The sequence below is a fragment of the Chiloscyllium plagiosum genome, chromosome 8, assembly GCF_004010195.1.
Source record: "Chiloscyllium plagiosum isolate BGI_BamShark_2017 chromosome 8, ASM401019v2, whole genome shotgun sequence".
NCBI classification, from domain to species: Eukaryota; Metazoa; Chordata; class Chondrichthyes; order Orectolobiformes; family Hemiscylliidae; genus Chiloscyllium; species Chiloscyllium plagiosum.
The window spans coordinates 11719028-11743873 of NC_057717.1; positions in this window are offsets into that span (position 1 = coordinate 11719028).

Genomic DNA, 24846 nt, shown 5'->3' on the forward strand with positions numbered 1-24846 from the left:
AGAGGCTGCAGAGAAGGGAAGCTCTGAAACCACGGAGTGAGTGTGTCTGGGGAAAGGGATCTGCTGTATCCACCCCAGGTTTTCCAGGAACAGCTTCGCAAGCTCCATTTAAGCTAGAATCAGAGTGTGAGGGTATCCTGCTTGAACAAGGAGCTGGTCACAGAGCGGTGTCACCTCCTTCAACACAACCTGCAGCTTCATACCAGGGGGAGGACAGTGCTGCCAGTGACTGTTAGGGTCACAGTTCCATTCAGCTTCTATTATCCAGAACTTTCTAGGCAGGAGTGGGTGACATATCAATCACACCCCAGTATCTCAATATCAATGTCACCATTTGGTTGCGGAGGATGTATATGGTGGATTAGGTAAACACGTTGTTTCTCCCACAGCAGGGAGCTATCGGGTGTATTCTTATTTTCCCAGTATAGTGGGATTCCCGATGGTGTACATGTCATCTTCGGAGTACTCATGTTAATGGGGGAGGTAGAGGAACTGAAGGAGCTCTCTCTCTATTAATGTTACAGTGTGTCCATGCACAGTGCATCATGTTGGTGAATACACCTGTCCTGCCAGCAGCCACAGTTCCTTCATTCAGAAGCAGGCAGCCATTCTTATCGCCTTCGGGTCTCCTTGTAGAAAGGAATGAATGTATCTTGGATAAAGGCCGTCCCCTTGATACACATTTGAAAACATCATCCCACCACCAACCAACCACAACAAAATATTCCATGTGTACGGAGAGCAATGGAACAAAACCTCCCCTGTCTGAGCCGGTAAGAACCCCCCAGTACACAGTATCATTAAGTCCTGTAATCCCTCTCCATTTTGGTAAAATTGTATCCAAAGCACTTTAACGTTTCTCTCCAGTTAGATAGTAATTTGCCTTTCTATTACGCTGGCCAACTTGAATAACCCATATGTATCCAATTTAATTTGCATTGCCAAATTTTGGCCCATTCAACCAACCTATCCATATTTATTTTTATATCTCTTCCATCTTCATTCCGAAGTAATTTCGAACCAATAGTATTTTCCATCCCATCAACCGAGTAATAATATCGAACTCAAATAGTTGAGGTATGAGTACTGAAATCTATGGCACCCCACAAGTTGCATTTGCCAAAAGAAAATGACACATTTATTCCATCTGACTGCATTTTGTTGGTTAACCAATCCTCCATCCAAGCTAATAAATTATTCCTAAACCCATGTTGTCTGATCTTACCACTTTTTCTTTGGAGAAGCGACATATCCAATGCCTTCAGGAAGACCAGATAAATTCCATCTCCAGGAATCCTACTATCCACCTTGTTTGTCACATCCTTAAGTAACTCAAGCAAACAATTCATACTCGGTTTATTTTTGGAAAACCGTTATGGATTGTGGTTTAACTTTGAAAATGCCCTCAACACCAGATCCTAATAATTTGCCTTAAATTGCAATAGTTTTATCGTTACATTTTACTCCCTAATGTATACAGTTATTATAAGGTCTTCTCTTTTGATAACATTTACGTTTTCTTTGAATTCCTGTTTAATGGGCACACGTTTTTAAGAGATCTGCTCTAATTGTTGTGTAAGAGACATGTGTGGCTGAATGGACTCATCATCCTGCTGGTGTACATAATCGATGGGCTGACGTATTTCTGGTTTTCCGATATTCTCATCTCTAAGGCCAGAATGACCTCCTCCAATGTTGATGTGTGAGGGCATTGAGGGATTACGGAATCTTCCTGTTGCTGTGTAACATTTTGAGGGGATGATGGATCTTCTCATATTCTTCCATCATAGGCTGGAGATGCAGAACGGTCTCGTCATGCATCCCTGAAATGGAACTGAGGGATGATTGGTCTTCTCCTCTTCCCATACAACAGGCACCTGTCTGAATCACCTCCAACTTCATTAAAAAAATGTCTCAGATACTTTGTATCCTACAAAGGATCAGAGGGGCTGAATAACCTCCTGTTTTCCAAATCTCCAGTCACTGTGTGGCCTCTTCCAGTTCCTGTATTACAGACTTGAGGAGGCTGAATGGACTGATCCTGTTGCTGTGTAACAGGATAATGGTGCAGCATGGCCTACTCTGGGTCAAGTGTTTTGACTCGAGGAGCTGATTGGCCTCCTCCTGTAACCTTATATCAGGCTCCAGGGCTGTATAACCTTGTCCTGTTCTGGTGTAAAAGGGTCGAAGGCATGAATATCCTTCTGCTGTTGCTGTGTATCAAGCTGGAGAAGTGGAATGGATTACTCCATTTATTGTGTAATTGGCTTCTATTACTGACTCCTTCCGGTGTTCGATGTAAAAATATGATCATCTTTCATTCTTCTAAACTCAACCTGATGATCCTTTCCTTATAGGTTAACACCTTCATTACAGGAATCAGTTAAGGGAACCATCTATTCCAATGTAACAATATCCTTTCCTCAGTGAAGAGATTAAATCTGTACACACTACTCCAGATGTGATCTCACTAAGACCCTGTACAGCAGGAGCAACACTTTATCAGCTTGCTGTATGGTTCCCAACGAGGTTACAGCAGTCTCAGGGGAAATACACAGTGTTGTTGAAAGATCATTATCCTTCTCTACTCCACAGCATAACAGAAGATCTCAAGAAGAGCATAAATGATGTAGCGAGATGATCACGAACATTAATTTACCCAGAGACCACGTCGCTCAGATTCTACAGAATCTAATAAGGTGGAGCTCAGAAACAGCAAGGAGGAGCAAACATTGATGGGAGTTATATATCAAAGTGAAAGCTGCAATACAAATTCGTGGGCAGCACAGTGGTTAGCACTGCTGCCTCACAGCGCCTGAGACCCGGGTTCAATTCCCGCCTCAGGCGACTGACTGAGTGGAGTTTGCACGTTCTCCCCATGTCTGCGTGGGTTTCCTCCGGGTGCTCCGGTTTCCTCCCACAGTCTAAAGATGTGCAGGGTCAGGTGAATTGGCCATGCTAAATTGCCCGTAGTGTTAGGTTAGGAGTATGGGTTGGTTTCGCTTCGGCATGGACTTGTTGGGCCAAAGGGCCTGTTTCCACACTGTAATGTAATCTAAAAAAAAAAATGCTGGGTATGTTATAAAACAGGAAAATGAGATATACACGTCTGTGGCTACTGCAGTAATAATGTGCTGTTTAAATTATATCTAGGATCATTTATTGTAGAGAACAGAGAAATCACAGGGAAAAGAAACAGTAATTTTTGTGTCCATCTTCAAGGAAGATTATCCAGAAATTCTCCCAGAAATACCAAGAGACGATGGGACTTGTATAAGTAAAGTCTAAGATCATTCTTATCAGTGATGAGGTCGTCTTTGAAAAGAAAGCTGGATTGGGTATTGATAAATCTGACAGACCACATGTAGTTCATGCAAGGATTTCAGATGAAGCAGCAATAGACATAATGATTGCATTGCAGATTTTCATGTTATTTTCCTATGCATTACTGAAAGGCATTTAGCCAATCTGAATAAGGTGAAGGTTATAAATATTATCGACAGTTTAAGAAAGGATGAAGATGGAGAGCAGTGAACTGCAGACCGTTAACTTGTCATCTACAGTCGGGTGTTTGTTGGACTCAATTACAAAGAACGTGCTGCTAGATATGTAGAAGGTATTGGCAAAACTGGGAAGTATGATAACGCATCGATGAAATGAAAGCCATAAGTGGCAAATACTTTTTGGAATGGTTTGAAGATGATTCTTGTAGACATAGACAATGAAGAACCAATGGATAACATATAGTTGGATATTCAGGAGCAATTTTTAAAGAACTCACACAGTAAGCTCATAAGAAAAATTAAAGCACAAGATATTGGGAAGAATATATGCAAACAGGACAGTTAAAATTAGGTTTACATTCATGTGAATGTAATTGCAATGTAGAAGATGCCGTGCACCAGTTGCATAGAGTGTTGGTGAGACTAAACTTAAAGTATTGTGTACCGTTTGGAGTCCCAATCCAAGATGGAATATAATGACTACAGATGAACTGCAAAAGGTACTATCCAGATTAATCCCTGCAATGGCAAGATTTTCTGATGGGGAAACTCAGCCTGTGATCTTGAGTTTCATAACATGATTGTAGTGAAACTTAGAAACATTGAGGGGACTGAATAACAGAGGGACATGGAGAAGTGCAAACAGACGAGATTAGCGAGAATCCCATGATATTCTACACATACAAGTAGAACAGAATAATCAGGCAACAGTTAGTGTCCATTAGAAACCAAAGGAGACAATCTGTGTGTGAAGCTGGTGAACATTGTTGGATTGTTACATGAGACATTCACATCTGTTTTACTTGGGAGAAGGAGGATGCAGGTACAGAATTCGAGAAGCTGGACTGGAAAGCTCTTGAACAGATTGATATAAAATACGAGCAGGGATTTGAGGCTTTGTTTGGTATAAAATTGGACCAATCCCCTGGTCTGGATAAGTTGTATCACAGGCTGCTGTCGGGGTCAAAGGAGGAAAGACCCTGACTGAAAATTTTAATTAGAATCTGACCATAGGGGAGGTGCCAGAGAACTGGAGAACAGCTAATACGATTCCACTTCATAGTAAAGGTGGTAGAGATAGACTAGGGAACTATAGACGAGCGAGTGTTAGACCACGGTTAGGGAAACTACTGGAGAAAAGAGGGAAGGAGAAAATTGAACTCCAATCAGAATCACAAGGTTTGATCAGGGGTAATCATCATGACTTCATCAGAGGGAAGTCACATCTAATGAATTTGATTGAATTAGTTTGCAGAGGTCGCTTATTTAGTTTTGCAGCAAGGCCTTTGTCAAAGCTCCACATCGGAAACTGAAAAATAAAGTAAAATCTCACAGTATCAAGAATAACTTGACAAGTTATAATGAAAGTTGTCTTAGTATCAGGAGACAGAGGGTGGTGGGAGAAGGCTGTTTGTGTGACTGGATTATTGTTTGTGGTATTCATAAATGGTGTAGATGTGAATCTGCAGAGGGGTGGGTAGAGGAGGTGCATGTTGAGATAAGTAAGTTTGCATTTGATACAATGATTGGCCGGATGGTTGGCAGTGAGGAGGAAGGCCTTATGTTGCAGGAAGATACAGAAGGAATGGTCAGACGGGTGGATCAATGGCAGATGGAATGTAAACCTGATAAATATGAGGTGATGCACTTTGGAAGAAGGAAGCAGACAGGGGAGTACTCAATAAATGGCAGCACACTAGGAAGCTCAGAGGATGTTTCTCCACACATCCCTGAATGGGGCTGGACAGGGTAATAGACTAGTTAAGAATTGGACCTTGGGTGCAGCGTTTATTAATCAGTGCATAGATTATAAGAGCTATAAAGGGCTTTGGTTATGCCAAGATGGAATACTGTGTGGGGTTCTGGGAGCTACATTACAGGAAGGATGTGATTGTACTGGAGGGTGTGCAGAGGAGATTCACCAGGATGTTCCCTGGGATAGAGCATATCAGCTATGGAGAGAGGCTGGATAAGCTTTGGTTGCTTACTTTGGAGCAGAGAAGGCTGAGGGGGATGTGATTCAGAAGGATAAGGTTATGAGGGACATGGACAGGGTGGATAGACAACAGCTGTTCCTTTTAGTTAGAGTGTCAAGAACAAGGGAGCACACTTTTAAAGTGAAGAGTTTGAGGTACAGAGAGGATTTAATTTTTTTTCACCCAGAGGGTGTTGGGGTTTGGAATGCACTTGCTGAGAGGGGAGTTATCATGGATAGCCCCACAACCGTTAAAAAGTGCTTGGACGAGCACTTGGAAGTGTCATAGCATTCCAGGCTATGGACCTGGTGTTGGTAACTGGGACCAATATAGATTGTGCTGTATTTCTGTTGGCACAGAGTGTATACTCCTGTGAGTGTATGTTGTGGAAGGTCAATTATTGAGCAGCTCAAAGCAGAAGTTGATCAGTTTCTGAAGAGTATATTCACAAAGGTTATAAGAGTGAACTTTAATAGCTTGTTAAATCATGTCAGTGTGAGAAGTGTGATAAAATAAGTGCAGCTTCCTTACAATCTGAAACCAGAGAATGGGCAATAGGAAACAAGGAAATGGCAGGACGTTGAAGTCACTACTTCAGTTCTGTCTTCACAGAACATTCTAATAATACTAGAAAAAACAAGTCTGGTGTGGGAAAATGATATAGTACATGGAACATAGAACCGAGTGAGTAAATGGTTTAGGAGAAATTAAGAGGACTGAAAATAATGGTCATAGACAATATTAACATAGATTTATGAAATGGGAATTATGATTGAGAAACAGACTGGGAGACAAATGAAAGAGAAGCAATGGATGTAATACATTTGGATTTTCAGAAAAACTTTGGTAAAGTGCCAAGTCTAGTTTGCAAAGTTAAAACTTAGTGGATTGGGGTGAATATATGGATGTTTCTAGAATGGGACAGCTGGCATGAAACAGTGAATAGAAATAAACAGACTCGTCAAGCAACAGCCTGACATTGTCTGCAAGGTATGATTCTGTGAGTATGACTATGTCCCAGACACCCCATCACCTTCCCCGGGTATCTCTTGTCTCACCAGCAGGACAGACACAGCAGAAATGGCGGCGCAGTGGGATACAGTTGGAAGGGAATTGCTCTGGAAATCCTCAATAGTGACTCTGTATCCCCTGAAGTCTCATGGCGTTAGTTTACGCATGGGAAAGGAAACCTCCTGCTGATTACCATGTACCAGCCTCTATCAACTGATGAATCAGTACTCCTCCATGCTGAACAACACTTGGAGGAAACACTGATGGTGGTAAGGACGCAAAATGAACTCTGGGTGGGGGATTTCAATGTCCACCACCAAGAGTGGCTCTGCAGCAGCATTACTGATCGAGCTGGTCAGATCCTAAAGGATATAACAGCTAGACTGGGTCTGTGGCAGGCGGTGAAGGAACCAACAAGCGCAAAATGCATACTTGACCACATCCTTACTATTCTGCCAATTGCAGAACTATCTGTCCATGACAATATTGGTAAAAGTGACTACTGCATAGTCATTGTGGAGACAAAGTCACACCTTCACATTGAGAATAACCTCCATCATTTTGAGTGGCACTGTCTATGTGCTAAATAAGACAGACTTCGAACAGATTTAGCAGCTCAAGTCTGGGTTTCCATAAGGTGTTGTGGGTCAGCAATGGCAGCAGAATTGTACTCCAGCGCAACCTCATGGCCTGGCATATCCCCCTCGCAACAATTACCATCAATCCAGAGGATCAACCTTGGTTCAATGGAGTGTGTAGGATGGTAGGAGCAGCACCGGGCATACCTGAAAATGAGATGTCAGCCTGGTGACGCCACCAAACAGGACAACGTGTGCACCAAACAGCATAAGCAGTAAGTGATAGACAGAGCTTAGTGATCTCACAAGCAACGGATCAGATCTAAGCTCTGCAGTCCTTCCGCTTCTAGTCGAGAAAAGCTGGGGACAATTAAACAATTCACTGGAGGAAGAGATTCCACAAATGACCCCATCCTTAATGATGGAAGAGCCCAACACTTCAGTGTATAAGATAAGGCTGATGCATTCGCAACAATCTTCAATCAGAAATGCTGAGTGAATGATCCATCTCAGCCTCCTCCAGTGGTCCGCAGCAATTCAGTTACCAGTCATCAGTCAATTCAATTCACTCCACGTGATGTCAAGATTCAGTTGGAGACACTGGATACTCCAAAGGGTAGACATACATGGCAATGGAGAGCAAGGTGGGTAGAGGTGACAGTGTGTCCTTTGGTGGGAACAAGAGATTGGCAGCCTATGTTTGAAACATGTTGATCTACAAAGCAATATATGCTCCTTTTTGTTGTTTCCTTCTGAGCAGCCCTCCGAGGTCCCTGCAGTGCAGTGAGTTCTCAACCCAGAGGTCAATACTGGGAATGGCATTGTCACGCTGACCAGTGTACATAGACCCTCCAAAGGGGGAGTTGTAACATTGAAAATGATCTGGATCTCCCTGTATACCAGTCACTGAAAGCAATATTGCAGGTCCCAGGGCCTTGTTGGGACCCCATCTCGAACATTGCGCAGTATTGTGTGTAGTTTTGGTCTTCTTAACTAATAAAGGACAAACCTGACATTGAGGGAATGCAGTGAAGGATGGCCAGATTGATCTCTGGGATGACAGGCTTGTTGTGGGAGCAGAGTTTGGGGAAACTGGGCCTGTATTCCATAGGCTTTAGGAAAATGTGTGGAGATCTCAGTAACATATATAACAGGGTGAGACAGATTGGAAGCAGGGATGATAATTCCCCTGGTTGGTATGTCTAAAACAAGGGCCCACAGTATTAGATACAGGCAGGACACTCTGCATTGAGATGAGAATAAATGTCTGCACTCAGACACTGGTGACCCTGGGGAATTCACTCACACCTGGTAAACAAGACACTGAATATAAATAAGGATCTAGAGACAGTAAAGGGATGGTGGGAGAGCAGGAGTACGGTGTGGAAATAAAGGGCCAGCCATCATTATATTGAATTGGGTAGCAAACTTGATGGACCAAAGGGACTACTGCATTTCCTATTTTATAGCTCTCCAAGGTTACTCACATTAATGGATATATTCATAGTGTGGGGTAAGTCCATTGAGGAGATGTTTGAACCTGAACTAGAATGGGTGAGGCTCAATGTATTGTACAACCTCCTCCTTTACTGGTGTTTCTGTGTAGTCTGTGGGAAAATTGTCACAAACTCTCAGATGTTCGGAAGGAGATCTCTGCAGGGTCGACAGGATTGTGTTTACCGTTCCCTTTTCCGATACCAAGGCTGGTGCCAGGTGTTCTGTCTGGTTTTATGCTTTAAGACCTTGGAGCAGTTTGAAACAATAGATTATCTTGCTTGGCCGACTCAGAGACCATTGAAAAGTTTATCATATGTCTGTGAGTCTGGAGTCACGTTTAGGACAGACCAGGAAAGCACAGGAAATTCACTTCCTGAAAGTCCATTGGGGAAGCAAATTCGTGTTTGCAATCAATATTGGCTTCAAGGTCATATTACTGACACCAGATTTTGCATCTTGATATTTTATTAATTATTTTAAACTTCCACCCGCTGCCAGACCATTAGCCCGGTCTGGATTAGTAATCCAATGACATTTCCAGAACAGCACCATCTCTACATGGGGACCTATCTGAAACCACACTGAGCTGGTTATTTCTGTGCTGCTTGACAGCTCTGTCAAAAAGAACTCCCACCAACTTGACTATCGTGACTGTCCCGAGGGAGTGGTAATTGGTCAGATTATAATTATTCCCCTCTTAGGGGACCGGACATAGCTGAGTTATTTTCCACATTGCCAGGGAGATGTCAGAGTTGGAGTTGGAATGAAACAGCTACCCCAGGGACACTGTTTGTTGTGCAGCAAAAGTCTTCAGTCCTATTGCAGGAATGGGGTCCGGGCCCATTGCCTTTGTCGTATCTACTGTGTTCAGCTGTCTCTTCATGTCACGGGCAGCGAATCAGAATGATTAAAGACTGGCATCAGTGATTCTGTGGGCATCATGGCGAGAGTGAGGTGGATCATCGACTCAACACCTCTGGCTGAGGATGGCGCAGATACTACATCCTTTTCTTTTTCACTGATGTGTAGGTCTGTTCCATTATCTAGGATGGGGATGTTTGTGGATCCCTTTCCTCCAGTCATTTGTTTAATCATCCATCACCATTTATTACTGAATGTGGCAGGACTGCGGAGCTTTGATCAGATCTGTTGCTCAAGTGTGGTAACATTAATGGGTTAGCATCATATTTAGGTTCACATGGTTCTGACCCTGACATGTTCACCCACAGTCATTACTGATACACTGATTGTGTTGATTGTAATGGCAGACTGAGGAGATTATCCTTGGGTAAAATATTACAGGTGGTGGTTGAATGGTGTTCTGCTTCTTGTGCTGCTGTGTTCTACAGCACCACATGAATACGCAGTTTTGAGCTGCAATATCTGAAATGCAATTCTGCTGTCTGTCCTCTAGTTCACATCGAGACCCTTTCATCCATCAACCCCTGTACTCAGTGACCTACTCTGGTTTCTGATGTGGAAGTACTTGCATTTTCATATTCTCAGTGTGCTGAGGTCATGCTTCCAATCTGACACATTCCGTAAAAACATTTAACTGATTTTAATTCAATTGTTTAATTCATCTGAATCTTTTTCCTTGAGTAATACCATCTTCTGTGTTTAAATTGAATGTGTTTCCCTCTTTTTCTCTCCCTGACAATGATTAAGAGCTCTGCAGTGTCAGTGATACCAGCCTTAGGTACAGAAATTAAGGTTGGGGACAGAAACATCACATTGGAGTGCCAAATCAGGATTGGGGAAGTAACAGTGAGAGTGAGTCACAGAGTGTCAGTTCCAGTATGAGTATGTTTCATCTTTTTTGGGAGAATTTCTGATATCCTCCGAATTATCCAACATAAATTCCTGCCATTGTTGCTCCGTGGTCTTCCCTGCTCGGCTCCCCTTCCAATTAACTTTAGCCAGCTCCTCCCTCATGTCTTTGTAGTGACATTGCTCAATTATAATCACATTACATCAAGAAGAGAGCAATAGATTTAAATCAAAAGAAGGTGTTTTGAGAGATGGGACATAAAGAATAATTGGCAAATTTCTTAACTAGATACAAAGAGAGAACGAGAGAGAGGATATAGCTGGGGACATGTGAAAAATGAGTAAACTAGATTATTGAAAGAAGTAGATGCACATCCCTCAATGTTTTGGCAATTCCTGTGTGCTGCGGTCCTTTGTACAGTGCATTTACAACAGAGTAATGTGTTCAAATGCTGGGTCTGATGCCAGAATTTTTATCTCCAATAACATGACAGACACTAGCTTTGGAAAGAACCCAGCAGGCCAATATATTGAAGTCCCAGTAGAAAGGGGATTAACTGAAATAAGTTGGGACACCAGAAGCAAGAATTTATAACACACAACCTGATAAGAATGAGAAATTAGAGTAGAGAATTCCAGAAAAGGAGGGAACATTGAGAGAAGGGGAACATATCACATTAGATGAACATCAAATAATGTTTTATAATTTTATACATCATGTGCATCATTTTTCGATAACTGTGTCTCCGTTGATAATTTAGAATGTGTTGTGCACATATGAAAAATACCTGCACACACACATTGATTAAACAATGTATACAAAATCATTTTTCCGCCATTGAAATGGTCCTGTTGTTGTGTTACCAGGATACATGAACACCAACTGGCCACCAAAAGACATGACCCACTATCACTATATTCCATAATACAGAGAGAGAAGGGCATCACTTTGACTGGAACAACACACGCACATACTAAGACACGCAAGGACATTCTTAGAGGAATGGCATTCTAACCAGAAGTCCAATAATAAACGCATCAATTTGGATCCTATCTACCTTCTCTTGTAATAAAGAAACCTGGAATGACATCACCCACCTTAAGAAACCAACACCTATAAATAGAGAGACGGGACATACCACCAGCACTTCAGTGGAGACTCTCGCTGATGATGTTACCTAATCATGGTGACGAAATGTCTGAAAACAAATATTCATGCTTAGTGAGCTAACTTGCACACATATAAATTGTTATTTTTTGTTAATTAGTGGAATTTAGGAGTTCTCTGTAACACACATTTTAACAGATTATGATGCGAGGTGAGCTTTTCTGGGTGTATTGTTTTAATTAACAGAGGGGTTCAACATTGATGTCATAACAGTTTGGGGCCTTGCTGGGGACTTGGACAGACTTGAACAGATTTGTGGTACAAAACGTCCCAGCAGATTCCAACACGTGACCTGGATCTTCAAACAAAACCGTTGGGAAAATTCATTTAATTTTGTTAACTTGTGGTTGGTTAAAGTAAAAGTGAGAGAAATGTTTTTTAACATTACTAAAGAGGTTCCCAAATTTGCCAAGGAAGTTTACAAAGTCAGAAGAAGGAATATTTTTAGAATTAGCAAATAGGTTGGAATTGGGTTTAACCAGATATAAAAGGAAAGCTGAATTTGTAATGGAGTTGGTCAAGCACTTTAGTGTGTCAGAGAAACATGCAACTGCAGTAAAGTTAGAAAAAACTTAAATTGCAAATATGGCAACTGGACTTAGAAGATGAAAAAGGGGACGGAGCCAGAGAGAGAACGAAGAGAAAGAGAAAGGGAAAGAGAGGAAAAAGAGAGAGAGAATATTTGAAATTCAGAAGCTGGGAATTAGACAAGAAAGTTAAATTAACAGGATAGAGATGAAGGGATGTATATAGCTATGATAATACATTGTCATATTTCAGTGCGAAAAATGTCAATATCTGTTTTTATTTCATTTGAAAAACAAAATGACTCGGCAGATGGTGTATCCAGTGAACTTGTGGGTAATGCTCATTCAGACTACGCTGGTGGGCACACTGTCAGATAAGGGGTCAAGAGATTATGCAGATGTCAATCTGGCTATTTTGATTGGTTATGAATTGGTACTAGAAGAATAGATTATGTTACCTCGTCATGGTGTCAAAACATCTGAAAACAAACCTTCAAGCATAACGAGCTAATTAGCATATGTATAAACTGTTATTTTACTTCTATTAGTAGAGTTTGGAAGTTCTCATATTTTAACAGATTAATGTGAGGTGAGCTTTTCTGGGTGTGTGGTTTTAATTATCAAAGGGGTTCGACACTGATGTCATAACAGTTTGGGTCCTTGCCATATGGGATTTGAACACATTTGAACAGATTTGGGGTACAAAAAGTCACAGAAAATTCCAACAAAAGGCAATTAGTGACCTAGATCTTCAACCAAATCCTTTGGAAAAATTCGTTTAATTTTGTTATTTATGGTTGGTTAAATTACAAGTGAGAGAAATGGCTTTTAACATTACTAAAGAGGTTCCCAAATTTGGCAAGGAAGTTTAGAAAGACAGAAGGAAATTTTATTTTTAGACTTAGCAATTGGTTTGGAATTGGGTTTAACCAAGGACAAAAGGAAAGCTGAAGTTATAATGGAGTTGGTCAAGCACTTTGGTGTATCAGATAAACAGACAAATGCAGTAGAGTTAGAAAAAACATAAATTGCAAATATGGCAACTAAAGTTAAAGATAAATAAAGAGACGGAAATAGAGAGAGAAGAAAGAGAAAGAGAGGAAAAAGAAAGAGAGAGAATTTGAAATTAAGAAGTTGGGAATTAAACAAGAAAGTTATACTAACATGATGGAGATGAAGGAAGAACGTAGGGATGTATACAACTATGTTAATAACTTGCCATATTTAGGTGAAAAAAAATTCAAAACGTCTTTTATTTTACTTGAAAACAATGGCTCAGTAGATGTCATGTCCAGTGAACTTGTGGATAATGCCAGTTCAGAATGAGCTGGTGGGCACAGTTAGTGAGGTATGTGCCGCGGTGCCAGATGACGGCTCGAGAGATTATGCAAATGTCAATCTAACTATTTTGAGTGGTTATGCATTGGTACTAGAAGAATATAGACAGAGGGTCAGAAAAATAGAGAGAGAACCAGGTCAGGCTTATTTTGAGTTTGAAAGAATTAAGCACAGTCATTTTGTTAGATGGGCGCAGGCCATAAAAATGCATAATACCTGTGAGGCTCGAAAGGAGATTATTTGCTGGAGGAGTTTAAACACTCACTTCCAGAGATGGTAAGAATTCAATGAGAATAACCAGAAAGGTCAAGAGGTGAGAAGCGTGGCAGAAATGGCAGGTAAATATGCATTTGTACATGAGATGAAATTTAGCTTCTGGGAGGATTTTCATCCTTTTAGGGATAGAAATTGGGAGAAGGGTAGATCCTACATTGCAAAACATGGAGTAAAGCACACTGGCAATAGTTTACCACAGGTGAAAAATAAGCTCAAGCAGGTTGAAAAGTGATGAACGGCCTCATGTGTTCTCACTATAAGGGAGTGGAACACATAAAATTACAGTGCTGATGGTTTAAGAAGGGCACTGGGAAAAGGTGCATTCACTGCAGTAAGCTGGGACACACCGTGCTGGGCGTTGAAGGAAGTCACTTTGGGAAAAGATGCGGTAAAAAAAGGTTAAGCCAGTGGCATTAGTGAACCTGGTAAAGAAGACCCCAAATTTTCAAGGAGCTACAGGAGAGAACACAGCCCAGATATAGAGGGAGCGCCTGGTCTCTATAAAGAATTCGCCTCTGTGGATAAAGTTTACTCAGAAGTTGGGAGGTTGGGTGGGGGAGGACAATAAATTATAATTTTGTGAGATACGGGATCTGCTCAGTCTCTAATAGTTGAGAAGTGAGGTTCCAGAAAAGCACAATAGATCAGGAAGCATCCTAAGAACAGGACAGTCGAAATATCAGGTATAAATCCATCATCTGGAATGTGGCGGGGGAAAAGGGGGCTGAAAGATAAATAGGAGGATAGGAGCTAGCTGGGCTGGAGGGTCACTGAGAGGGCGATAGGAAGATGTAGTTGGGAGTGAGAGTGATATGTCGGAGGGGTGGGTGGAGTGAATAGGTGGGAAGAAAGATGAGCAATTAAGACAATTCAAGAGGGCGGTGTTAAGTTGAACGGTCGGATCTGTGATGAGGTTTGGGGAGGGGAGATTTGGAAATTAGTGAACTGTTGATGCTGTATAGTTTGAGGGTTCCAGCTGTCCTACCACCTACCAACTTCACCCTCCTCTCCGACCTATCACCATCACACCCCACCTGCATCTACTCCATCACCATTTATTACTGAATGTGGCAGGACTGCGGAGCTTTGATCAGATCTGTTGCTCAAGTGTGGTAACATTAATGGGTTAGCATCATGTTTAGGTTCACATGGTTCTGACCCTGACATGTTCACCCACAGTCATTACTGATACACTGATTGTGTTGATTGTAATGGCAGACTGAGGAGATTATCCTTGGGTAAAATATTACAGGTGGTGGTTGAATGGTGTTCTGCTTCTTGTGCTGCTGTGTTCTACAGCACCACATGAATACGCAGTTTTGAGCTGCAATATCTGAAATGCAATTCTGCTGTCTGTCCTCTAGTTCACATCGAGACCCTTTCATCCATCAACCCCTGTACTCAGTGACCTACTCTGGTTTCTGATGTGGAAGTACTTGCATTTTCATATTCTCAGTGTGCTGAGGTCATGCTTCCAATCTGACACATTCCGTAAAAACATTTAACTGATTTTAATTCAATTGTTTAATTCATCTGAATCTTTTTCCTTGAGTAATACCATCTTCTGTGTTTAAATTGAATGTGTTTCCCTCTTTTTCTCTCCCTGACAATGATTAAGAGCTCTGCAGTGTCAGTGATACCAGCCTTAGGTACAGAAATTAAGGTTGGGGACAGAAACATCACATTGGAGTGCCAAATCAGGATTGGGGAAGTAACAGTGAGAGTGAGTCACAGAGTGTCAGTTCCAGTAATACAGTTTGTTCTTGTGAACGATTTAATAGGATCCAAGGTGGGAGAATCACCCCTTATGGTGGAGAAGTCAAATGAAAACTAGGGAACTGAGCAGTTAAAAGAAATATACCCAGGAATTTTCCAGACTGTGTAGTAACAACATCCCACTGTCATAAGTTACAGCAAGAAGAAAAAACGAAAGAAAGACAAAGGAGTTGATGTTCAGGTAACTGACACCCTATTTGATGTCATTGTGCAGGAAAAACCTGAACGTGGAGAAAAACAGTAGGTTAGTGCAGAAGGGAAATGAGCCAAAATGCACTAGATCGTTTGACTGGTAGCATACCGTGTTACGGGTAGCACACAAACTAGCTGCTGGTGGTCACCTAGGTGTATGGAAGACTCAGGCTAAGGTGCAGAAGCATTTCTAGTCGTTGGAATGCTCAAGGACGTGGTTAATTTTTGTTGTACATGTCATACATACCAAATGGTAGGTAAGTCACAGGCAATAAAAAACCAGCACCTTTGTTGCCAATTCCTGCATTCGAAGAGCCTTTCAGGTGGGTTATGATTAATTGTGGAACTCCCCTTTTGAAAGTAAAAGTGGAAACCAACATTTGCTGACCATAATGGATGTGTCTCCCAGATGCAATTTCATTATGGAGTGTTAAGGCAAAAAGGGAGGTGGAGGAGTTGGTAGCTTTTTTTACTCGCTGTGGGCTCCACAGAAAGATTCAGTCAGACCAAGGGTCTCATTTTACCCCTCAGCTGTTTAAGGAAGTCATGGAGAGCGTAGGCATACAGCACTTCAAATCAAGAGCATCCCATCCTGAATCCCAGGGAGCATTGAAAAGTTAGCATCAGATGCTGAAGACTATGTTAACAGCATACTGTCAGGATTGGCCAAATGATTGGGATAAAGGTGTCCCATTAAATTTCTTATCATCGAAGATGCCCCAAATAAATCTGCACCATTTACTTCCTTTGAGTTAATCTTCGTACATGAAGTGAAATCCTTTGAAATTAATTAAATCTAAATTGACTGGACTGAAGTCGGAGATCTCACACTTGGATTATGTATGTGTGGTGAGGGAGAGATTAGACCGAGTAGGTGAGTCAGCTAAACAGCACCTGAAGAGGACACAGCAGAGAGTGAAGCAGGTGGGGATGACGTATTAGTAGTTTAAATAATGCTCAGGATACCAGAAGTCAACTGAATTAGAATACTATTGTTCGGACAGCTGGAAAGCAATCAAATTATGAGAATTACTGTATCATGGGGAGTAAATAAACTTGGCATTTTGAACACTAGAGAGAGAGCTACTGCCATCCAACAGCAGATTAACTGTTGTAGAGCAGGAGTGTTAACTGTCCATCTCAAAAACGCTCTATGAAAGATACATGTTCATGACAAACCTACTTGCAGTAAAACAAAATGTGACCCAGGGAGATCAGCAGCTGGAAGAGTGAACACAGTGGGGAAAATAGAGACAGTGTGGTCTTGAGATTGTAATGTTTAATATGTGGGTTGGTAGAACAGCATATTTTTACAGAGTTGGAAACAGATAGTAAGTAGCTGAGAAAAGAAGGGCTTGTATTTGTGAACAGTTGTTGTTTAGTGTTCACTACTAAAGTTAAGAAACTAACTTGTTAATTTTTGTTTAAATAGTGGAATGTAGGAGATCTGTGTCGCTCTTATTTTAACAGATTATGAGGTGAGGCGAGCTTTTCTGGGTGTTTGGTTTAATTAACAGATGGGTTCACTGCCATGTCTTCACATTATCAAGTTGAAAGGAAATTGAGTGAGGTGAACTATTTGATAAGGATTCCAGACAGAAATAAATCTCATAAGAGTTTGTCATTTGAATATGCTCAAAAGGAATTTTGACAAGGAAGGAAAGCAAAAGAAGTCTGCGTTATTGATTACAACAGAGTGAAGAACCAAGCTGAGAGGATTTTGAATTAGACATGCCACAAATTAAATTGGACAATAAAGATGTTGTCAAAAATTGGGATAAATTATTGAGTTACCTTCCAGAGGAAAATCGAAATGACCTGGACGAGTTATTACTATCACATGGGGAGATATGTGGAAATAAGCTGGGAAGTACTAACCTAACTATGCATGCTGTAGATATTGGAGATGCTGTTCCGATTAAGTAACATCCTTATAGGCATAACCCTCTAAAGTCAGAAGGAGATTGGATGCATGCTCCAAGATGACATAATCGAAGTGAGTTATAGTGACTGGAGCTCACCCATAGTCATGATGCCAAAACCAGATGATACCCAATGGTAATGTGGATATCGCAAAGTCAATGCCGTTACAAAGTCTGATGCATATCCGATTCCATGTTTGGAGGACTGTGTTGAAAAGTGGGATAAGTATCTTATGTTTCTCAGTTGGACTTGCTCAGAGCATACTGGCAGGTACCTTTGTCCGAAAGAGCGAAGATGATTTCAGTTTTCATAACACTGAATGAACTTATTAGTTTAAAGTCATGCCATTTGGTATGAAAAATGCACCAGCCACATTTCACAGACTGACCAATAAGGTATTTTCAGATTACGCAATTGTATAATTTCTATTGATGATCTGGTGAACTTTAGTCACAAACGGAAGGAACATTTGCAACATTTAACAGAATTGTTTGGCCGACTTTGGGAGGCAGGCTTGGTGATAAACCTGGTTAAAAGTGAACTTGCCAAAGCACAACTCACTTTCCTGGGCCATGTTATTGGACGATCATGCTCCCACTTATTTTAGTGTCATCTGTAAACATAGTAATCATGCCTTGTACATTCTCAACCAAATCATAGATAACAAACAGCTATGGACCCATGCTCCAGTCTGACAAGCATCCTTCCACTAAACCCTCTGCTTCCTACCATCAAGCCAACTGTGCATCCAATTGGCCAGTTCCCCAGCATTCCACGTGATGTAACTCTCCAGAGCAGCCTGCCATGTGGAACCTTATCAAAGGCCTTACTGATATCCATAGAGGCTATGGTTACCGCTCGGCCCTCATCAACCTTCTTGGTCACTTCATCAACGAACTCTAACAAATTTGGGAAGCATGATTTCCCATTCACAAGTCTATGCTGACTGCTCCAAATCAAAGCTTGTGTAAGTAAAGGGTGCAGAAAATGTGTTGCTGGAAAAGCGCAGCAGGTCAGGCAGCATCCAAGGAACAGGAGAATTGACGTTTTGGGCATATGCCCTTCTTCAGGAATCAGGATTCCTGAAGAAGGGCTTATGCCCGAAACATCGATTCTCCTGTTCCTTAGATGCTGCCTGACCTACTGCGCATTTCCAGCAACACATTTTCAGCTCTGATTTCGAGCATCTGCAGTCCTCACTTTCTCCCCTAAGTAATGGGTGCAGTCAATGGTATGCTGTCCTTCATCGTAAGATGATTCAAGTACATAAGTAATGCCATCTTCCTGCTGTTGTAGGGCCTTGCTGAGAGCATGGTTGGGACACGCTCCATGGATTTGATCTCCTTTGTAACGAACGTTCTCCTTACCACAGACACGCGTGATGGTATCACGAGGATAGAGTGAAGAAGCTGAATGTTTAATCAGGAGAGCTTTGAGAGAAGAAGAAATGGTGACGCTAAACACGAGGAGTGGCAGCGAGATCACTTACTTCCAAAAGAGACATTGACAGGGTGAGAAATTCCATACTATACCAAGGATTGGTTGGTTTGATTTATTGTCACGTGTAACTCAGTACAGGGAAACACTTCATTTATGAGCAGTGGAGGCAGATCATAGTCAGCAAGGCCAGACAGATCATAGGGTGGAAATAGACTTGGACAGAGTAAGGCATACAGGTTACACTGAACAGGACGTGCACTAGACAAGATCAACATGAACAAGATCAGCATTATTTGAACTTAGAGAGTCCATGCATCAGTCTAACGTGGCTTTCCTAATAGTTTATATGCCTTAATTAACTCTCCCCACGTTATTGTGCAGTCAGCGTGTGAACCCTACTGAATGTCATGTGATTCACAATCCCCAACAGCAGCCACAATACCTTCATTCTGAAACAGGTAGCCATTTCCACCAGCTTCCACCCTACATAGAGAACACTAGGCTGGCTTCTCGGAGATGGAAATTGCCTTCTTGTGACTTCACACAAGACATATGGCTTCCCTCCTCACCACTAGAAAGCCAGGTTAAAGTCCCACGTGTGTGTCATGAGCAACGGAGCCAGGAGGACCAACATGGAGCAGTCTGTCTGTGCAGCCTCTGCTCCACTTGTTCATCATGTTAGAGCATCAGTTAGGAGACTGCAAGGACTGTTGATGCTGAAGATCAGAGTAGACAGTGGGTTTGCTGGAAAAGCACAGCAGGAGAATCGACGTTTCGGGCATAAGCCATTCATCAAGAATCAGCATCAATTACCCCATTCTGCCCCTGTGTAAGTGCATTCAGGTGGGAATGGCCTCCTCCTGTTCCTGTGTAAGTGACTCAAGGGACTGACTGGCTTCTTCCTCATCCAATTGGACAGGGCCAAGGGCCTAATTGGGTTACCCCTGGTTCCTGTATGACAGCTCGATGTGCTGACTAATGTGATGATGCTGTAGCTTTAAGAGGTTATTTTGTTCTGGTTTCTTTTACGAGAGAGGTTGAATGACCGTTAGCAAGCTGGCTAGTTAAGACCATTTGAGTAAACAACTAGTGAGGCCTTAGGTTTATTTTAATGCAGATGGAATGGGAATGGTCAGCTCTCACAGATTAGGATTTCTGCATTTTGGTTTCTCAGTAACATCAGAAATTATTGGGGTCTCCACCGAGTTGAAAGCTTTAGTGAATGTCTCCTGGCAGCTACTCTCTATGAATTTTCTCTTGGTGCTGTTTTTAAATCTTGAATTGGAGAAATATTTGTGTCATTCAGTGTCTGAATATTCCTTTTTGCCAAGAGCTGTGTTCATGTGGTTTTCCAGTATTGGAACAGTTCATTAGAAATAGTTCCTAGATCTATTATTCTGTTAACTTGTCCAATATAATTACGTTATTCTAAATTCTTCTTTCTTGAGTTTTATTTCAACTATCGTGTTTAAGTAAATGGTGTTATGCTTCACACCAAGTTGTTTGACCAGTGACATTGCATCTTGAACAGACACTTTACATTTTCTTTAAAATAAGAAATCATTAGAGTCTTGGCTACCGCCTTCAAATATTGTCGAGGGGTTCTGGTGTGGCCCATCACACTAGAATCCTTCTCTTCCGGGGTAATATGTTGGAGGCACTGAATGGGCTGTCCCTGTTCTTCTCCAATAGTGTCAATGGGCTGAACGACTTCCTCATATTCCTGTGTGAGGTGAGGAATGAACTCTTATTTTACTGTGGCAATGTGCAGTATCAGACATGTGAATGTTACGGACTCTTTAAAAGCACAAGCCTCAATGGAGTCCATGTCTTGCTGCACATGGACACAGTCCAGTTCAGAAGCTGACGGGGGCGTCAAATTATTCTGAACATTGTGGAATCCTCAGTGACCATCCCCACTTCTGATCTTATGATGGGGAAAGTGAGGGTGGGGAGACATTGATGAAGTAGCTGAAGCTGTTTGTGAAGAGGAAGCTACCATGAGGATCTCCCACAGAGCTGACCCAGGACTGAGATGATGAACATCTTCCTTTGTGCCACATTTGACTCCAAACACTCCCATTAAGTTCAGATTTGTTAAGCTCCTTGATGTCAACAAAAGTCAACAGAAGCCTTGATATCCGGGCCAGTCATTTTTACCTGAACCCTTGTGTCAACCTCTTTTGTTCATATCAATAGGCCATGGTAAAGGAGCAGCAAGGGTTTTCTTCAAACAGGTGGCATTGAATGTCAGGATTTCTCTTCTCAAGAGTGTTCGGGGAGCCAAAGTATTTGAAGTATTTGTAGATGGATATTGACCTGTCAGAGAGTTGAGGGCGATGATGAATTGGGTATGAAAGAGGATGAGACCAAGACCAGATCAGTCATGATCTTACTGAAGGGCAAGGCAGGTTTGAGGAGTGAACGACCTGCCCCTGTGTCTCACATTCTGTTATTGGAAAGTTAGTGGGTGATATTTTCATGAATGTTCTGGTATTGAATGTTGCCGTCAGGGAGACAAGAGGATTTTGTGAGCCATTGCTGAGTGAGGTATGGGGGCTGTATTCATAGTGAATTTGGGTCTACAACATGACCAACAAATGGAGCACAAGTTTCAGAGAGGGGAAGGTCTGTAAAGAGAGGTGAGGGGCCTCTTTCATACCCAGCCTGGGTTTTATAATTACATTTCTCAAATCACCTCAAAGCGTGTGGGACAGTCTTGAAGGGCTGAATTATCTCCTCTGTTTCTGTGCACCAGGTTATAGAAGTAAGTAGCCTTTAAATGCTCCTGCCTAACAGGTTTAATGGGCTGAATGGAACACAGAAACATGGGATTGAGGGACAGGAGTGAGTCATAGATACGTTGAACCTTCTCCACTAGGCACTAAGATTGTGGCTGATCAGGTTGTGGACTCAGTCCCACTTTCCTGTCTGTGTCCCATTATCCATGACTCAGTTCTCTGTCAAATATTTCACTAATGCAACTTTCAATCAATGTGAACATAGAGGCACGATAAACTTCCAGTGAAGAGGATTCTAATTTGAAAGGTACTTTCAGAATTTTTTGTCATCCCTCTTATAGAATCAGAGTCATGCAGAATAGAAACAGACCCGTTAGCCCAATCTGTTCACTCCGATCAGATATCAAATCTGATCCAGTCCCATTTGCCAGCATTTGGCCAATATCCCTCCTCTTTCAGATACTTTTTAAATGTGCGACTGTAACCGCCTTCACCACTTCCTCTGACAGCACTTTCTGTACACACACCACTCTCTGTGTGAAACATGTAACTTCAGATCCCTTCTAAATCATTCGTCCTCTCCCCTTCAACCTATGCTCTCCTGTTCTGGGTTCCCCTATGCTGGGGAGCAGAACATGGCTATTCAGAATATCCATGCCCCTGATTGTATAATCCTAAATAATGTCACCCTTCAGCCTCTGACACTCCAGGGGGAAACACCTCAAACTAATCAACCTCTCCCTAAAGCTTAAACCTCCAGTCCTGGGACATCCGTGTAAATCTTTTCTGCAGACAACCGAGTATTCTTAAAGTGGCCTCACCAACATCCTGTACAGATACAACATACCACCACAACTCCTATACTCAATGCTCTGACTGATTAAGGCAAATTTGTAAAATGTGTTCTGTACCAATTCTGTACCCCACTGTCTGCATTCAACTCCACTCCCCAGGACCTTACCATTAAGTGTATAATTCCTGCCCAGGATTGCGTTCACAAAATGCGGAACCTCGTATTTATCTAAATTAAACTTCATCTGTCACTCCTTGCCCCTTTGTTCCATCTAAATGTGGTCTCGTACTCTGAGATAATCTACTACTCCACCTTTCTGATGTCATCTGTAAACTTACTATCTATGGTCCCAATATCCACATCTAAATCCTTTACATAAATGATGAAATGTTGTGAACTCAGTCCTGATTCTTGCAGCACACTGCTGCTCACAAGCCTCCAGTCTGAAAAATATCCCCCTTCCTTCAAGCCTATTGTGACGAGCTTTTTCTGTATCCCATGTGACCGAACCTTACTCATCTGTCTACCAATCGGAATATTATGAATACCTTGCTGAGGTCCATATAGACAATGTCTACCAAACTGGCTTAATCAATCTTCTTTGTCACCTCTTCACAAAACTCAGTCAAATTAAGGAGACATGATTTCCCATGCACAAAGACATGTTGACTACCCCGATCAGCCCTTGCCTTCCCAAATGTATGTAAATACTATTCCTCAGAATCCCCTCCAACAACTCACCCACCACCGACATCAGGCTCACCCGTCTATAGTTCCCCGGCTTTTTGGTCACTGTTTCCTTTTCTAGTCCCACTCCTCCACTGCTCACAACAAATGTTAAATATAACCAGGTTGGTGATATGGCCGATGATATTGGTCTCAGACTGGATCAGGGTCAGTTTTAGGAACAAGTCAGGCTAGTTTCTTTAATCTGCTAAAACAACACGTTTATGATCCAGAGCAATGTTACTCAAACTATGATGGAAAGATGAATGGCAAAGTGTTTGGATATTGCAAATAAAGAATCGATATTTCCCTTTCTAAAAATCACACACACACACAAAATAAACAAAATCTTTGCAATTTCACGTTGAAAGAACCTTGTCCAGATATTATTGGAACTCATGACAAAAGGAAAAATTGAGAGATTGTCCAAAATGTTATTCTGCTTCTGAAGATATTCTACTCACACAACTGCTAGCAATAGGATTTTATCCTGGGAGAGTTGGATTTTGCTGAATTCCCTTTGAATTAGGCAGTCAGGAGGTTCCAGATTAGCACTGTGGCTCAGTAGTTCGCACTGTTGCCTCACAGCATCAGGGACATGAGTTCAATTCCAGCTCGGGCGACTATCTGCGTGGAGTTTGCATTTTCTCCCCTTGTCTGTGTGAGCTTCTGATGGGTGCTCTCGTTTCCTCCCACAGTCCAAAGCTGTATAATTCAAGTGGATTGGTCAAATAGTCCATAGTGTTCAGCGATTTCTACTTTAGGTGCACAAGTCTGTGGTAACTGTAAGGGCATGGGAAGGTTACTCTTTGGAAGGTTGATATGGACTTGTTGGGCCGAAGGGCTTGTTTCCACACTGCAGGGCTTCTACAAAAATAAGAATGGTAACAATAACAGTAGAGTTTTGTTTTAGCTCGTACACATTACTGTGATGAGGAATAATGAAGGAGAGAGAGTGCAATAGGCCATTTCTTCTCGGGCAGATGACATTTTCTCCCTCTGAGTTGAATCACACAATAATGTCATTCTCTCCCAAACTGGACCATGTGAGGTCTCCTTGTACATTGTCCAAACTATGTCTCCATCACATTCACTGTTCCATGTCGGTGCATCATTGCTGCTGTCATACACAGAGCCATACCCTGAGCAGAAAATGGTCTCGGTCGATTTGAAGATATGTTTATATGTCCCTGCGTCATTAAAAAATAAAATGTTTAATGTATTCAGAATACATAGAACATAGAACAGTCCAGCACAAAACAGGCCCTTCAGCCCATGATGTTGTGCCCACCATTGTTCCTCATGTATGCACCCTCAAATTTCTGTGACCATATGCATATCCAGCAGTCTCTTAAATGTCCCCAATGACCTTGCTTCCACAACTGCTGCTGGCAATGGATTCCATGCTCTCACAACTCTCTGTATAAAGAACCCACCTCTGACATCCCCTCTATATTTTCCTCCAACCACCTAAAAACTATGACCCCTCGTGTTAGCCATTTCTGCCCTGGGTCTCTGGCTATCGACTCTATCTATGCCTCTCATTATCTTGAATACCTCAATTAGGTCCCCTCTTCTCCTCCTTTTCTCCAATGAAAAAAGTCCGAGCTC